This window comes from Gossypium raimondii, chromosome 2 (assembly GCF_025698545.1).
Source record: "Gossypium raimondii isolate GPD5lz chromosome 2, ASM2569854v1, whole genome shotgun sequence".
NCBI classification, from domain to species: Eukaryota; Viridiplantae; Streptophyta; class Magnoliopsida; order Malvales; family Malvaceae; genus Gossypium; species Gossypium raimondii.
In genome coordinates this window covers 27,034,263-27,051,916 of record NC_068566.1, presented here as the reverse complement: position 1 = coordinate 27,051,916, position 17,654 = coordinate 27,034,263, and the positions used below count along the sequence as shown (strand labels likewise).

General features: G+C 36.9%; 1 non-coding gene across 1 annotated transcript; it reads right to left on the bottom strand.

The window, feature by feature from the left end:
* Positions 1-12,826: 12,826 nt before the first annotated feature.
* On the bottom strand, positions 12,827-12,932 carry LOC128039333 (small nucleolar RNA R71). Its single transcript, XR_008193837.1, has one exon. It is a non-coding gene; the product is annotated as a small nucleolar RNA R71 (small nucleolar RNA).
* Between the last annotated feature and the right edge of the window lie 4,722 nt (positions 12,933-17,654).

Below are 17,654 nucleotides of genomic sequence, written 5' to 3'. Positions count from 1 at the left end.
AAAATCCTACTACACGGTTGTGCGGTGGGTTCACTGGCATGTTACAAATTGGCTGCTATGATGTTCCCAAAACATCTATGGGTAGACACTCATTGGTCTCTGGCACTAATCTAAACTTCGGTGGCCAATACTAGTCGGGGTTTGGGTATAACCCTAATTTAGACACTTAGGCTCGACATTCAATTTCAACTTCGGTATTGGTTTGATGTCATAGGGCAGAAGCAGTTATACTAATCGTTCATCAATGTATACCGGACATTAAATCGGTGTATTTTTTGTGGGCACATTGGTTACAAAAGAATCGATAACCTACTCCTTTTAAAAGGGACCGATAAATGTACGTCCAACCCCCTGCTTGAAGGTGACAATGATGGCGTAGATGGGAAAAACGATGCGATTAATGAAAAACGTACAGGTGGGGAAGAAGGAGAAGGGGTGGCCAAGGAAGAAGATGCAGGTGAAGAAGAAAGGACAGTAGATGCAGTTGATGGGGAAGCGTCAGACCCTAAGCTAATCCGGTAGTGTGGTTCGGATGGTTTAGAAGTGACACTATTTTTTAAACCAAATCGGATTCTAAAGAAGCCAGAACCTTGTGGGTTTATAGATGACGCCTTGGACAATGCTCCGCATCCAGATCTGTTATTTAGGGCATATGAACATTTGCCCCACAAGATGAACATCAACATATCGACCGAGGGTGGTTTGAAGTTTCTGCGACTACTACACAGAACACCTGGTCATACAACCACATATTGTGATATACGAGTATTGAAAGTTGGGATGGAATACCCAAACAATGATGCTTTCGTTGTTGCGCTGAAGCTGTACAACTTCAAGAATGGCATGAACTACTATGTCACGAAGTCCTGTTCCGAGAAATTTAAAGGAAATTTCGCAATGCGAGATGGAAGGAGAAAGTGAGAAATAATGGCGTCTTTCTAGAAGAAAATTGGGCTATGGACGATAAAGATGTATTCCGGTCCACATACCTATATTGTAGTAGGCGCAAGTCAAGACTATCCGAGGCTAGACTCGAGAATGATTTCTGACATTATTCTACTGATGGTGAAGACAAGTTTTAGGATTCTCGTATTGGTGATGATTGCGATCATCTGTAGCCAGTACAAGTACACTTCATCATACTACAAAGCGTGGGTTGCAAAAAAGAAGGCTATAGATAAGTTGCATCACGAGTGGGACAATTTGTATAACCATCTACGACAATAGTGTCAGATATTAGATCGATACGTACCAGGTTCCATAACAGATTTGTAAACGCACCTAGTGTACTTCGTCGATCGATTGATCCCTAGGAAAAGAGTATTCAATCGAATTTTTTGGACCTTTGAATAATGCATAGAAGTTTTTTGGCACTGCAAGCCTTTGGTTCAAATCGACAACACCTAGTTGTACGAAAGGTATCAACATTTTTGGTAGAAACCCAAGCCATATGAAAACAACATGTTCTATGTACAGACGTACATGGGGGCCTTAACATCAGTAACATTATTTTCTGACAAATAATATATTATTACAATGATTCCATTATTCAAGTGTTCCAAAATTGTTATTTCTTGTTATCTTACGCATAGCTCACGTTAGATAGTAATGAACACAAATGTGATGTTCGAATGAAAAACCTAAGTTTATTTATTTATGTCATATATATATTTATACCGCATGATTTAGAAAAAAAATACATCAATCGTGTCGTCGAGGAGAATGTGTGTCACAAGGCGGTGGACACAGTCACGTGGGCAATTTTTACTCACAATCGAAGGAGTGGGCCTGTAGACTTCCAATTCAACGTCATCATCACCTCCACCCCCACCTAGCACATCTTCCTCGGCTTTGCTAGCATCATCATCGTCCTCCATGGTCGACTATTGTGTTGTCCTAGCCTCGAATTACGTATCCTCCACTCTTGCTACTGGTGGTCCACTCTTGCTACTGGTGGTTGAGCCGATGAGGTACCCTGATAAAATGATGATGTGAGCAGTGTTTGTGTCACTATCGGCGTGTAACCATAAGGTGCCCTAAAACCTAGGTAGATTGGTATTGTACCGGGCATCAACACTAGTATCAACTGCTGCATGGCCGTTTGTATCGGTGGCGATACATGCACTGACATCTAGCTCGACATCTGGACCGGGATCGACATCGACATGGGGGAAAAAAAGGGGAACATTGGTGCCCCGAAATATGTACTTACGAACTAAAGAACAGGCTACATGCGGCTGTGGTGGGTACGACGGTGCTCGTGAAAAAAAAATATGGTTAGTGAAATGAATAGGAATAAGGGAAGTGAACTAACCCAGATATTGCGTAGAGATAGGCAACGCTTCTTCTATTGGAGCCGCTAAACAACTCATTGTGCGACCGTGTCCCCTCCTACGTTGTTGCTGTGGAGGTTGTCATTGCCTCTTTTGCTGTATTTGTCTACTCCTCGCCTTTGGTGATAGCAGATATGGCTTGCCAGTGACTCTAAACCACATCAAGTAATCGATATCTACCATTGTGTTCGCTGAGAAAAATGGTTTATCGACGAGTAAGAATTTCATCATGCAATCCCCATGCTTGGATGTGCTCATATGGGTTCTCTCCCCAATTCTCGTCATTCTTCCCCTGCATGTCCACCTTATATAGCTTATTCATTTCTCGTGGTGGCAGCAGAATTCATTGCCTCCACCCGAACTACCGCAACACCCAGTCTCATTCGTGTATTTCCATTGTCGCGTATACTATCAGCAGCACCTTTGCATCCCATATCCCCTGATTGGACAACACTTTCGACGGAATGCAAGATATGACTTTGGTGTCAGTGTACAACATCAATTCATATCGAAAAGCTAAATTGTAAAATAATTATGTACAAATTTTTTTAAGAAATATTGTGTAACTAATATAGTTTCGAAACTATAAGTAACTAATATAAGCCTAAGTGACTAAAATCTTACAACTCCACAGGCAGTCCCATGTAACTCGACCTATGGTTTCACCTATACAAAATGATTTATTAGTTGAACCATATAATAAATAAAAAAAATTACTGTACAAACTATGTATTTTTTAATGAATGATGTTTACCTTGTCACCAATGGGAGAAGGTATGGGTCGCTTACTCTAGTTCACGGGGCTAGACCTTTCATCTCACAATCCGTGCGGGTGATCCGTTTGCTCCAAACTCGCTTAAGTCAGCCTTTACATTTAAAAGTGAGGATTCTTTTAGAACTCCTCCAAGGCATCGATTTGTATAGCGAAAGCGATTGTGCCAAAAGAAACTACAAATGAACAATAGAAAGCTAAAGAAATAATGTACACAAAGTGTTTGAGTAAATGCTCAAAGAATTCTATTACCCTTAAGAATTTAACTTACAACCGACGATCAAGATACATTTACATCGACGGACGAGATTAACCATATCCCTTGATTTTAGGGATTTACAAGATATGCCATATCAAATCTAATCTAATCTTTACAAGATATGATTTCCTCAATCTTCTAAGATTAGTTACCAAATTACCATAAGTTTCCATATCTTCATTATCAGGCCGACTGGGCATCAATCTGATAGGATTTTCTAAAAGTTCATTGAATTGGGCCAGTTCCCGTGGGCTAAATATTCCTCATCTAATCGATAGACCTTCGTGGGGTGCATCTTGTGCCATGGTCATGGGAATGACAGTGACTTGATTCACCTTGGAGCATTCTCGTTGCCTTGGCTTTTTCTCGACTTGTCTTATGATTGGGTTCTCCCTTCTTTCAGAACCTTTGCCTCGGCTTTCGTTGCCTCTTAACTTAAACCGTTGTACTCGTTGGTACATCCTATTGGCAAGAAGTCTCCACTCTAACTTGCCCCAATTTTGACTTGTTCTCACTGGAATCCCCTAGCTTCTCACATCTTGGCTTCGTATCGCCCATAAACCCTTTACCTCCTTGCTTTTGAACTTTGAAAGGGCCCCTACGATCTTGCCAAGCCAAAAAGTCAGAATTCAAAACACTATCAGAGTGTTTGCAATGTACATTACTCGCAGCATTTACTCGTCTCAACTATTTTTGCATCGCTCCTTTTCCCTCGAATCCCGATGCACAACCCACCTTTCCCAAAGGTGTCGGCTCCACAGTCAAATCTATAGGCTTCATATCGATCTTTTGCGCCACCAACACTTTCGAAGGGGCTTTCATAGCATTCTGTTCAGACGAGTTAATGTTTCTCCCATATGAAACATCTTCGACTAGTTAGACTGACGACAACACCCTGGTCCCAACCTTTATATCTCGATGCACCGGTACAACAATTCTTGTTAATGCATCGGTGACAATATGAATTTGATCGGCCCATACAAACAGAACTGTCTAAATCCTGTCAAGGAAGTTTAAGCCAAGTATACAATCTTAATCATTTAATTGGATTACCTCAAATTCTTCCTTGCCCTTCCATTCACCGATTTGTAGCTCCACATTGCAAACTACTCCTATAGTTGGGGCTTTCTCGAAATTTACTGCCTTGATCTTCTTATTCGATTTCTTAATCGACAGATTAAGCTTCTTCGCAGCCTTTTTCGATATGAATGAGTCCGATGCTCCTGTATCAAAAAGAGCACTCCACTTCTGACCCGCAATGTTGATGTCCACAAACATCAACCCTTCTTCACCATTCCTTTTCTTAAGAATGAGCACTATCGAATTGACCATCAATGTCTTTCCCTCAATAGGTTTCCCTCTTCCTTCGACTCATCTTTCTTTTTGATTACCGAAATCATCGATTTATTCGGACACTTTCGTGCCATATGTGGTCCTTTACAAAGGAAGCATTTTATTCCCTTCCCCTTTTCCCTTGGGTTGTTGAATCCCCACTTCTCATCTCGTGGTTTCCCATTGCCACTTGTGCTATCAGTACTGTTGCCATCATCGTTATGTCCCTCTTCATCTTCCTCATGGTTTCTCTCACCATTGCCCTTTCCATTGGGCTTAGATGACTCGAACTTGTCTTTCATTAGACCAAGCTCAAGAAAGGACTCTACTTCGACCATGGCTACAGTAAGTTCGGTGATTCCTTGCCTTCGCAACTCATGCTTTGCCCACGGCTTTAACCCATCCTCGGACCAATAGAAGGCTTCTTTCTCGCTCAAGTCAGAGATTTGAAGAATCAACTCGCTAAATGCCCGAACATACTCCAAAACAGTGCCTTGTTACGTGAGACAACACAACTTAGCCTGAACCTCTTTCTTGGCATCCCATGGGTAAAACTTATTCTTCAACTCCCTTTGGACCTCCTCTCAATTCCAATTACGTTCCCACCATGTTTCTCATCCCTAGACCTATGACGCCACCATAAGAGGCCACATCAGTAAAATAGATTGAAGCAGTGTTTACCATAATGGCATCATCCTCGATGCCCATCGCTCGGAAGTATTGCCCCATTTCCCACAAGAAGTTTTCCACATCCCTTGCGGACCTTGCACCCTTTAACTTCTCTGGTTTGGGAACATCCATTGCTTGCTCCTTCGGTCTTGAAGACAACATCCCATTACTTAAAGAAGCTTTGTAAATCATGAGCTCCCCCTTAAGCTCTTCGATTTCTTTCTTCATGGCTAACACTATATCCTCGAGATTCTCATCCCTCTCTGTCAGCTTTTTCACGGTGGAATCAACTAATTCATTCATCTTTTCTACATTGGCACTGAGAGAATCCAACACAAAATCTCTGAGTTGCTCTTCCATTGAGTCAAACCCATCTGTGCGTCCCTTGACCAAATCAAGTGTCTCTTTCATATTCCTTACGGATTCCTCGAGATTAACCACTCGATTTTTCAAAGCTGTCAGCATGTCCCTTGAGCGACTTACTTTTCTGGCCATCCCACGGGTCTGCATTGGCTCATTCTGATCAACAACTTCTTTCGACATCCCAATGGCATCTTCGAACTAATAACTTGAATATCAACTTGGTTCGAACCAACAGCTCGAATACCACTTGTCACGAGCCTAGACCTTTCATCTCGTAATCTGTACGGCTTTAGGCGATCTGTTTGCTCCAAACTTGCCGAAGTCAGCCTTTACGCCCAAAAGTGAGGATTCTTTTAGAACTCCTCCAAGGCACCGATTTGTATAACGGAAGCGATTGTGCCAAAAGAAGCTACAAATGAACAACAGAAAGCTAAAGAAAGAATTTACACAAAGTGTTTGAGTAAATGCTCTCAAAGAATTCTATTACTCTTAAGAATTTAACTTACAATGGATGAGTACAAATGAGGGGGAGGGTCTCTATTTATAGTTGAGCTCCCCCAAAATCGACGGTCAAGATACATTTACATAAATGGATGAGATTAACCATATCCCTTAATTTTAGGGATTTACAAGATATGCTATATCAAATCTAATCTAATCTTTACAAGATATGATTCCTTCAATCTTCTAAGATTAGTTGCCAAATTACCCTAAGTTGCCATATTTTCATTATCGGGCCAACTGGGCTTCAATCTCATAGGCTTCTCCAACAGTTATTCGAATCAAGCCAATTCTCGTGGGCTAAATGTTCCCCATCTAATCGATAGACCTCCATAGGGTGCATTTTTTACCATGGTTAAGGGCTTTGCACTTTGGCCCGTGACACTAGGACATAGAAACAATAGTCGTCACCAGGCCCACGGCTGTAGTAGGAGCAGGTAATCATTGATCGACATCATATTCAGTGTCGTGGCCTGACACAACTCCCAGTATAACATGGACAAGATGTCAGATCCCAAACTTAGTTTTTTTGCATTGATTTAAGTCCACTAAATGTTGTAGCCTCCTTACATGCATCAAATTTCAAGATTTATCGGGCATTAAAATCCCCTGGTTAACCTTATGATGAATGCTCGGGTGTATTATTCTATGACCTCTACTATTGCGTTTTTAGAAAACTCTTCGAAATTATCCTCTAATCAGTTGGTCGATATCCAACCACCGTCAAACATGTTTGGGACCTTCCCCAACATTACTCTACAGAGGTCCACTTTATCGAGCACGATTGCTAATCCCGTGATGACTGGCCCATCCACCGTAAAACATGTTGTAACGCTACGTCCTTGAGTGTGATTATACACTCGTCGCGCAAAAGGTGGAAAGTGTGTGTTTCGGGCCACTATCTTTCCACCAACACGCTGATTTGTGTAGGATTGAGTTTGCAGCCCCAGAGCATGCGAGACGTATTCAAGAATCCAGTCTTTTACAAGTACCTACGAATTTGAGGGATCAGAGGCTTTCCCATATTATGTATGAACCGCTCCAAAACACGATCATCTACTTCTTTATCACATAAAAATTTCAAATTTCGTTTTACCATTGCTGATGGGGCAGCCAAAATATGCTTGTCGTTGAAACAAAATAGAGAGGCGGTCATTCGTGAGAAATTAATTCGAACGAATAAAATACGAAATAATTAAAAAATATATTTTTAGGGTGAGAATGTCGATAAATTTAGAACAAAAAGATTGAGAGAGTTGAGAGAGTTTTGGAGAGTTGAAAGAAGGATGTGAATAAAAGAAATGAAATTTGTGGGCTATTATAGGTTAAAAAAAAAGTTAACTTGCCCCCTTAATTTTTTTATCGTTACAACACCAACGTTTCAAAAGTCGTTGATTTATTACCATTTAGAGAAAGCGCGACCAACGTCCAATTTAACGCGCTTTTCGTTTCTTTATCCTAAAAACAACCTATTTTCCTAAATAAAAATGGTTAAAACCCTTATTAAAAAATAAAATGGCCTCTATGTATGTCTAATTTAGCCTAAAAGTTAGATATTAGTGGAAATAATTAAGTTTTCAAAGAGTTATTCATGTAAATATAGTTATTTTCATAAAAACCTTCCATGTGTCTTTTTTATCAACATCATTATTTACATAAAATAAAAATATATATTAAAATTAAATTAAATTATTATTTTCATTTTCTCTTGTTGTTCTTCTTCAAATCACTAATGTTTTTTCTCTCCTTTTTCTTCATTTTTTCTATTGTTTCTTCTTCTTTTCTCCTCTATTCCCGATGTTATTTTCACAAATTTTTTCTTTTTCTTTTTATTAAATCTTAACTTCCTTAACCACATTTATAATTTTCATTTTGCCACTTATGCTAAAAACTCTTATCTTTTTCCTTTTTGCTATTGTGAATAAAGATTAGAGAAAGAAGTGAAGATGAAAAGAAGTGAAGATGAAAGGAAGAAGATGAAATAGGGATAAAAGAGAGGGAAGAGTTTATTTTAAATAGAGATAATGATAAAAGACCATAATTGTTACAAAATTTTAGTTTAGGTACTTAGTTCAACAAAAATTTAGATATTTAATTAAAAAATGTGGTAAAATTTGAGAGTTGCTTATTCAATTAATCCTTTTTATTAATACTTTTATTGGCTAAATTAAGAAAAAGTGTTGTTTTTTTTAATTAGGCCTTCAGGCCACTTTTTATTTAGGAAAATAGGTTGTTTTTAGGGTTAAGGTTTTTAATTTTCTTTCGTTAGGATTTTGGATTAGGATATTAGGGTTTATGGTTTTTTTTAAAGGGTTTAGGGTTTTTGATTGAAACCGCAAAAGTTCATCTGCGCCTCAAAACACATAGATTTCATATTTCATGGCGAGATATGACCATCACCTCAAAAATAAGGTTTCGAGATAATAATGCTTGAAACGATCATTGGTCGAAGTGTAGGTAGAGGTCCTAATCGGCGGTTGTGATTTGGTCACAGGTTCGAGTATAATCAGGGGGATAGGTGACGATTGTTATCTACTCAGGAGTTTAAGCTTTATGGATACAAGCCAACGATGCTATATATATACCATACATAAGATTGAGGCCATAATCATATGAGGAAACTCTGGGGACTTCTGGTGTAATCAATGTAATTTTTTTTCTCTATTTCCAAGTAGACGATATATTTAATCTTTCATTCTTATCCGAAGGCTAACACCGAGGTGGACACAAGAAGGCTCTCAGGTGTAGAGCGAATGTTCCAGCATAGTAAAGGTCAAACTCGGGTCAGTGCAACAACGATTGTAGGTAATAATGGCTTGTTTAATAACGACAACCGTCGTCGCTCCAAAAGGAGCATCACCTTTACTGTACCGCAACAGCCCTCCCCACCTTAGAGTTCTCTTGGATCCATAACAGTGCCAACCTTCAAATAAGAGGAAAGGTTAAAGGTACCTTCAAAAAATTACACCGATTATACCAAAAATACCCAGAGAGTTTTCGTATGAATATGCCCTCAAACTTCTGCATGGTATTTATAAGGCATCATTTTCGGGTATCCAAAAAGTTTAAGCTCATGGTCGCATAATGACTGTCAACTGGCTCCCCCGTTATACCCTGATTCATTACTTCAAAACGACCATCAATTGAGACCTCCACATAGGCCTTCACACATAAAGAAAAATCACCCCAAAACCCTACTTCCATAGGATAGGTTTCGGAGGTAATGATCCAATCTAGGCAGGACATATGAAATGTGTGCGTCTTGGAGTGATATCTCATCACCAACAACTCAAGAATACCTTGAACATTAAGTAAATATTTTATTGAGGAAGGATGAAGAAGGGGTAGAAGATGTCTGAAGGACGATGAAGCTTGGTGTGTGAGACCCCTTTTATAGGCATAGGGAAGGGCTGATTTTCAAACTAAAAATTTTCTTTCATTGAAAACGCATTGTAAGGTACACTTGTAATGTTTGGTAGAAGAAAACATGGTTAAATTGGTCAAAAAATACATAGCGTCGGACACTTGTAATGTTTGGCAGAAGAAAAATGTTAGAGAAAGCTCCTCTAGTTGAGTGTGCTTTCTCTAACGTTTTATTCTCCTGTTCATTGAAGTAACTTTTATAAAATACCTGGGGAGCATGGGTGGGTTGAAATTATATGACTTGTTCTCTAGACAAGGTACTTTGGGCCCTTAGTGTCACTAGAATTATTTTCTTCCAGATAATATATTCATTACAACACTTCCATTATTTGGATGCTCCAAATTTGTTATTTCTTGTTAACTTATGCATAACTCATGTTAGACAGTAATGAAGAAAAATGTTATATTTGAATGAAAAACCTCGATTTATTTATTTATTCCAAAAATATATATTTACATCGCATTATTACAAAAAAATACATCAATCATGTCATTGGAGGGAATGTGTGCCGTAAAGCGGCGGACGACGGTTGCGTGGCAAATTTTTGCAGGACTTTGGAGGTGCGGGGCTATACACTTCCTCGTCAGTGTCATCAGCACCTCCACCCCTACTTAGCAATAGCCCAATGGGCTCGTCTCCAGCTACACCAGCGCCATCATTGTCGTTCGTGGTTGACTGCTATGTCGACATAGGCTCCCATCATGTATCATCCTCTCCCGCGGCTGGTGGTTGGGTCAACTAGCCACCTCGATAAAATAGTGATATGGTTAGTGTTTGTGTCACTATCGGCGTGTAACAATAAGGTGCGCCAAATACCGAGTACAAAGATATTGTCCTCGACATCGACACTGGCATCTGCTGCTATATGGGCGTCTATAACGGTGTCCTCATTGGTGGCAGTGAATTCATCGGCATTTGGGCTGGCATCAACGTCGACATGGGAATGTAAAATGTGGAGGACGTCGGTGCCACAAAATATGTATCTACGGGAACAGAAAAATCGCCCATGTGCGGTGGTGGTGCGTAGTGCGGTGCTTGTGAAATAAAACATAGGGTTAGTAAAATGAACATGAATAACTGAAGTGACCTAACCCGAATATTACGTAGACAAAAGCGGGATTGATAGCTCTTGAAAATAGTTATATTTCAAGCCTATAGAGTGAATTAATTGATTGTAATTAAGTAAACATGTTTGTGTTTTTAGGATATTTTTAGAACATTGCATAAAAAAGCTTAGATTGTGCTATAAATGTTATTATTTGTTACTTTTATCATTGGGGAAGAAATGTGTTGGTTGTGGTTGGCAATAGGTGTAGGATGAAGAAGAGAAGAGAGAAAAAAGTAGGAAAATGAAGGAAGTGAAATATTTCCATGGAAAAATGTTGGTTAAATTGTCAAGAAGAATGCCATCGCAATTCCAGGAAGATGACACAACACTCAATCCACGTCACTCTAAGCTAGATATACTTGTACTAGATAAACCACTCTGAAAAAGAGAAAGCAAAACGTGTGTCCTGAGTGGGAGGGACCTATATTATAAAGGAGGAAAGAGAAGAAAAAAAGGAGAATCGGAGGGAGAGAGAAGAATTGGAGAGGATTTTTTCTCTCTACATCAAATTCTCGTGAAAAATCTCAGAGAAAAAGAGAGGAAAGAGTAGCAGTTTAGAGCTTCCTGCAGTTCTGCCTTTATTTTTTGATTTGAACTTTGTGAGTCGTAAACTAAAACGGTGATGTTGAATGATTTTGTTTTGGGTCTGAATGTCCATCCCATGAGTTAAATCTCATAGGGTTGGAATTATTTGGGTGAATTTTTATTATCTTTAATGCCAATGGTTTGATTTTGAGTAGATTATTGTTTCATTCGATTTGTGATTATTTTAAATACATGCATGCAAGCTCTAGACATAGATGACTATATGGTATGTTATCAGATCTGATTTAATTGTGGAAAGATTAAATAGATTGAATTATTATCGGTAGATACATGCAAGTATTCGAAAGAATACTTGTAGCACTCTAAACGTAGAAGTTGCGATCTTTACAGGGAAAAGAAGAACTATCTGGATATCATTCTCGAGTTCTGTAGACATACAAAAGCTCAGAATGATAGCTTAAAGTCTGGTTCTCGAAAGAAGAAGAATGCAGTAATGAGTCCCCGAGCAGTAGGGTGGTCAAGATTTTCCCATGGCATATTCTGATATAAAAAATAAAGCTTGAGTAATTCCAACCTTTATCATTCAATAGTAGAAATCTTCCCCTCTTATTCTTTGAGAATTGCCACTGCATTTCAATTGCCCTAGCATATTTTCATTCATAATTGATTTTATTAATCCATTTATTGAATTTCTTTATCAATTTTTCAGATGTTTCTTTGCGCAGTTTAATTAGTCAATTTCATAGTAATATCATCACCAATTATTTTAATCAATTTATATCCTTGTGGAGACGATACTCACTCATCACTTTATTACTTGATTTGACGTGTATACTTACACATTCTCATTACAAGTTTAGACGCAACAAGTTTTTGGTGTCGTTGCCACGGATCGGCAATATTGGTGAAACTTTTGTTAGTTTAACTTAATTAGTTGTTTTTATTTATTTTTTAGTATTTTTGTCGGTGCATGTTTAGAGATATTTTTGTAATTGAAGAGTATTCTTTTGGTCCAGAAATTGAGAGAACCTTGATAAGAAGGAGAAAAGAATTTTAAGAAATGGAGAGAATTAGAAATGATCAAGTTAGAGAAGAGCCATTACATCAGGATGGAAGGGATGCTGATATTCCTCGAATAATAAATGACGGAGACAGACCCATCAAAAAAAATGTAGTGCCGATCTTGGATGATCTAAATCCAGGAATTGTCTGGCCGCATATTCAAGCTCAACATTTTGAGTTTAAGCCAGTGATGTTTCAAATGTTACAAACTGTAGGGTAGTTTAATAGATTGCCCACTGAGGATCCACAGCTACACTTGAGACACTTTCTGCAAGTCTGCGATTCATTCAGGCAATAGGGTGTTCTTGAAGATGCCCTAAGACTGAAGTTATTCCCTTATTCATTGCGAGATCGTGCTAAAGCATGGTTAAATGCATTGTCATCATGTACAATGGCATCTTGGAATGAACTTTGTCAGTGGTTTCTGCTAATATATAATCCTCCAAACATGAATGCCAAATTGAGAAATGATATTACGTCCTTTCAGCAATCTAAGGATGAAAACTAATATAAAGCATGAGAGCAATTCAAGGAGTTAATTAGAAAATGCCAATGCATGGTTTTCAATATTGGATACAAATGGAAATGTTTATTATGGACTGAATGCACATACAAGGATGGTGGTTGACGTATTTTCCAATGGGACTTTGCTAAATAAATCACATAATGAGGCATATGAAATTCTGGAGAGGATAGCAAACAACGATTATCAATACCCTACTACAAAAGTAGGGACTGGCAGAAAAGTTGCTTGAGCAATGGAACTTGATGCGATTACTTCCCTAACAACTCAGGTATCTCCTTTAACAAATATGATTAAAACACTGAAAAGACCAACAACAATGTAGGAAATAAAAGCAACTGAGTTAGCATGTATTTATTGCGAAGAAGACCATGTTATTGATAAATGCCTATCAAATCCAGCCTCAGTTTATTATATGGGAAATTTTAATCACAACAACAACCCATATTCCAACACATATAATGTAACACCCCTTACCCGTGTTCGATGCCGGAATAGGGTACGAGGCATTATTAGAACACATACATTTGCATAAGTATTAAATCGAGTTACAAAATTTCATTCAAATTAAGGTTTTCCAAATTATTAACATGCTTTTATAAATCTTTACATTATAACTTCAAAATACTATAATTATAACAAATAGGGCCTACGATACCCAATACTTACTCATGTAATTCAATGCTTCATTTTTATTTCATTCAATTCACAATTTCTTAGGTTCACAATTCAAATCAATTTCTCAATCCAATATGCATTTTAGTACCACCATAATTCTTTTAATTCAAAACATATCACTAGAAACTTCCATTTAATTCACGTACAATTCAATATCATTAAGTTCAATACTAATATGTATTCACCATTTAACTCAACGTTTATCGATTTTACCCTTTATTAACACATTTATAAAATTCTTAGTATTGCAATGCAAACATCACTTAATTTTAAATAACAACATCTCATCATCTCATCATCCTCTTTTTCGTCATTTTATTCTTCAAGTATGAACTTAGTATTTCATTTCCTTTCCACACCCATTTCTTACGAATATTACAAAAACAATAACATATCATTCAACCATAGTCGCAAGCTAGTGCATTTAATCCATATACCATTCATGGCCTTACTTCATACCAAATCATATACCAAATATATCATACATACATACTATGAAACTTTATTTTCCAATATGAGCTTAAACCATGATCAATAATATACAAATGTGAGCATCATTTCTATTTCCACGTTTATCCATTATAATCGATCACAAAACAAATTATACATAAATCATTCATATATATATTTAATTTTCCTCCTCCTCTCCATTCCACATCCTTAGTGTACTTAACATTCTTAGAAATAACATTTTCTATAGTTTCTTTATTCACCTTTAAGTATATTCAAAGCTGTCTATCCGAGTTAGTATCACTAAATTATTTCTATCTGGAGCTACAAAACTCAAAATTAAGAACTGTTAATTTTCCCTAAAACTAAACTCACATATATTCTTACCATAAAATTTTCAGAATTTTTGGTTTAGCAAAATAGTACAGTTTATTGTTTAAATTTTACCTCATTACGCAGTCTAACAGTTCGACCACTCTTCACTAAAATGAATTATCTAATTGTACAGAATTCAAATTGTGTTCTTGTTTGTTTCTCTTGAAAATAGACTCATTAAATATTCTAAAAATATAAATTATAACTCATAATTATTTTTTTACAATTTTTAATTATTTTCCAAAATCAGATCAGGGGATTCCGAAATCAATCCGTATCTATCTCACTAAAATTCAAATATCTCAAAATATATAACTCTTTTGCTTGCTCTGTTTCTTTTATGTAAAAATAGACTCACTAAGGTTTCATTTCATATCTTATTCACTCTCTAATTATATTTCCACCATTTTTTGTGATTTTTCAAAGTCACATGATTGTTGCTGTCCAAAACTGTTTTGTTGCTAATTCTACTTTTTCAGAATTTCACTTTTTCACTTTCAATCACTATTCAATTTAAAATTCACTTTGCCATTTTCAAGTCAATATTCAATTCAATTCCACACATCCCTCATTCACATAGCACTATAACCATTTATTTTACAACACAATACAAGACTTCATCACTTCAGTCACTCTCTCGCAACTTATCACGTTCCAATCACATACTCATATCTCATTGAACATGTCGATATAACAACAAATATTTAGGGTTTTTCACACAGTACTACCCATGTTACTTTTATCATTCGATACATGTAGTAGCATTCACATAGTACTACACACGTGATCAAGTTTTACGGTTCACGTAGTAGCCTTCACATAGTACTACACACGTGATCAAGTTTTACGGTTCACATAGTAGCCTTCACATAGTACTACACACGTGGCCAAAGCTTTTCGGTACACATAGTAGCCTTCACTTAGTACTACACATGTGACCATCATTTATCGATTCATGTAGTAGCCTTCACACAGTACTACACACGTGACCAAAACTTTTCGGTACACATAGTAGCCTTTACTTAGTACAACACATGTGACCATCATTTATCGATTCACGTAGTAGCCTTCACACAGTACTACACACGTGACCAAAGCTTCTTAGTACACGTTGTAGCCTTCACTTAGTACTACACATTTGACCATCATTTATCGATTCACGTAGTAGCCTTCACACAGTACTACACACGTGTTCATCGATACCTTATTCAAATCTTTACCATTCCGACAGTTCCACAAAGATTCTTACTTTCCAATAATTTATAATTTCTTCATAACGCATTATAATATCAATCTTTCCACTCAAATCCATTACTTGCAGTTGGTATATCCATAAACCAAGCTGATTTTAAAAAAATCAATTATCAATTTCAAATTTCTAACTTCAATATAACTATTTCATATCCAACCCTTTTGCATATATTGTCACGAAATATAACAAAAATAATTATAACAATGTATTAATTACATACAACTTACCTCGATACAAAATGTAAAGATTTTGGAATTTAATCCCCAATCTTCTCTTTTCCCCGATTAAGGTTGACTTCTTGTCTTTCTTGCTCTATAATGACACATTTAACTTATTTAACACTCACATTTATCAAAACAGTCCTTGACTCGAACTTTAGCAAAATTACGATTTTGCCCTTAAACTTTTGCATACTTACACTTTTGCCCCAAAGATCGAAAATTAAACTTCATCTCTTATTATTATGTTTTATGACATGCTGAACATTTTTCCCTTCTATGGAAACATCAAATTCCCACTCTAACACTTACTTATGAACATTAGGTATTTTTACCGATTATCTCGTTTTACACGTTTTCACTTAAAATCGCTTAGTAAAAGTTGTTTAACATAATTTCTAGCTTCATATTCTATCATAAAACATCAAAATAAACACATTTCACCTATGGGTATTTTTCCAAATATAAACCCTAGGTTAAATTATTGCTAAAATAAGCTAAATCAAGTTACCAGGACTCCAAAAACTTAAAGAACATTAAAAACGGGGTTAGAACGGACTTACAATCGAGCTTGGAAGCTTGAAAACCCTAACCGTGGCTTCCCCCTTGCTAATTCGGCCATGAGGTTGAAGATGATGATTTTTGGCCTATTTTGTCTTTTTAATACTTTTTAATTACCAAATTACCAAAATGCCCCTAACTTAAAATTTTCCTATTTCACTTATCTCATGTCCACAATTTAACCGATGGTCCAATTACCATTTAAGGACCTCCAATTTAAAATTTCATAACAATTGGACACTTTTAACATGTAGAACTCAACTTTTGCACTTTTTACAATTTAGTCCTTTTGGCTAAATTGAGTGCCCAAACGTCGAAATTTTCGAACGAAATTTTCACGAAATTTTTCTGTGAAATTGTAGACCATAAAAATATAATAATAATTATATTTTCCCTTGTCAAATTTGTGGTCCCAAAACCACTGTTCCGACTAGGCCTAAAATCGGGCTGTTACATATAATTCGGGGTGAAAGCAACATCCAAATTTTAGTTGGAGTAATCAAGGGGTGGGCAATTCCAGTAATGTTATTCGACAGAATGTTGCAGATGCACCATCTAGATACAATCAACCTATGCCACGGAAAAATGCTCAGCAAAGTTTAGCTTGAATTTCTTCATCGATGGAAGATCTATTGAAGGAATGCATGGCCAAGAATCATGCTATCATTCAAAGTCAAGCTACATCTTTAAGAGCTTTAAAGAATCAAGTGGGACAAATTGCTAAAGCATTAAGCTCAAGACCACAATGAGTACTGCCGAGTGATACCAAAAATTCACGATCTCAAAGAAAGGAACAGTGCAAAGCCATTACACTCAGAAGTGGTACGCAACTACTAGGAGTTTTTAATGATACCACTATTGAAGAAAGTAGTTCAGATTTCACAAATAAGAAGAAGTCAAAACTAGTAGTAGAGCAGGCTACAACAGAAAAGAGTAACCGGAAAAATGTTGAACTAGATTCATCCTGTATTGCCAATAAAAATGCCATGGCAAAATAACCTCAACAAATGGAAGGAAGGCAACTGCCACATTTCCCTTAACATTTCCAAAAATCTAAGCAAGATTTTTAATTCAAGAAATTGTTGGATATCCTGAAGCAATTACATATCAACATACCATTGGTGGAAGCATTGGAACAAATGTCTAACTATGTGAAATTCATGAAAGATATCTTATCAAAGAAGAGAAGGTTAAGGGAGTTTGAAACTATTTCTCTCATTGAAGGATG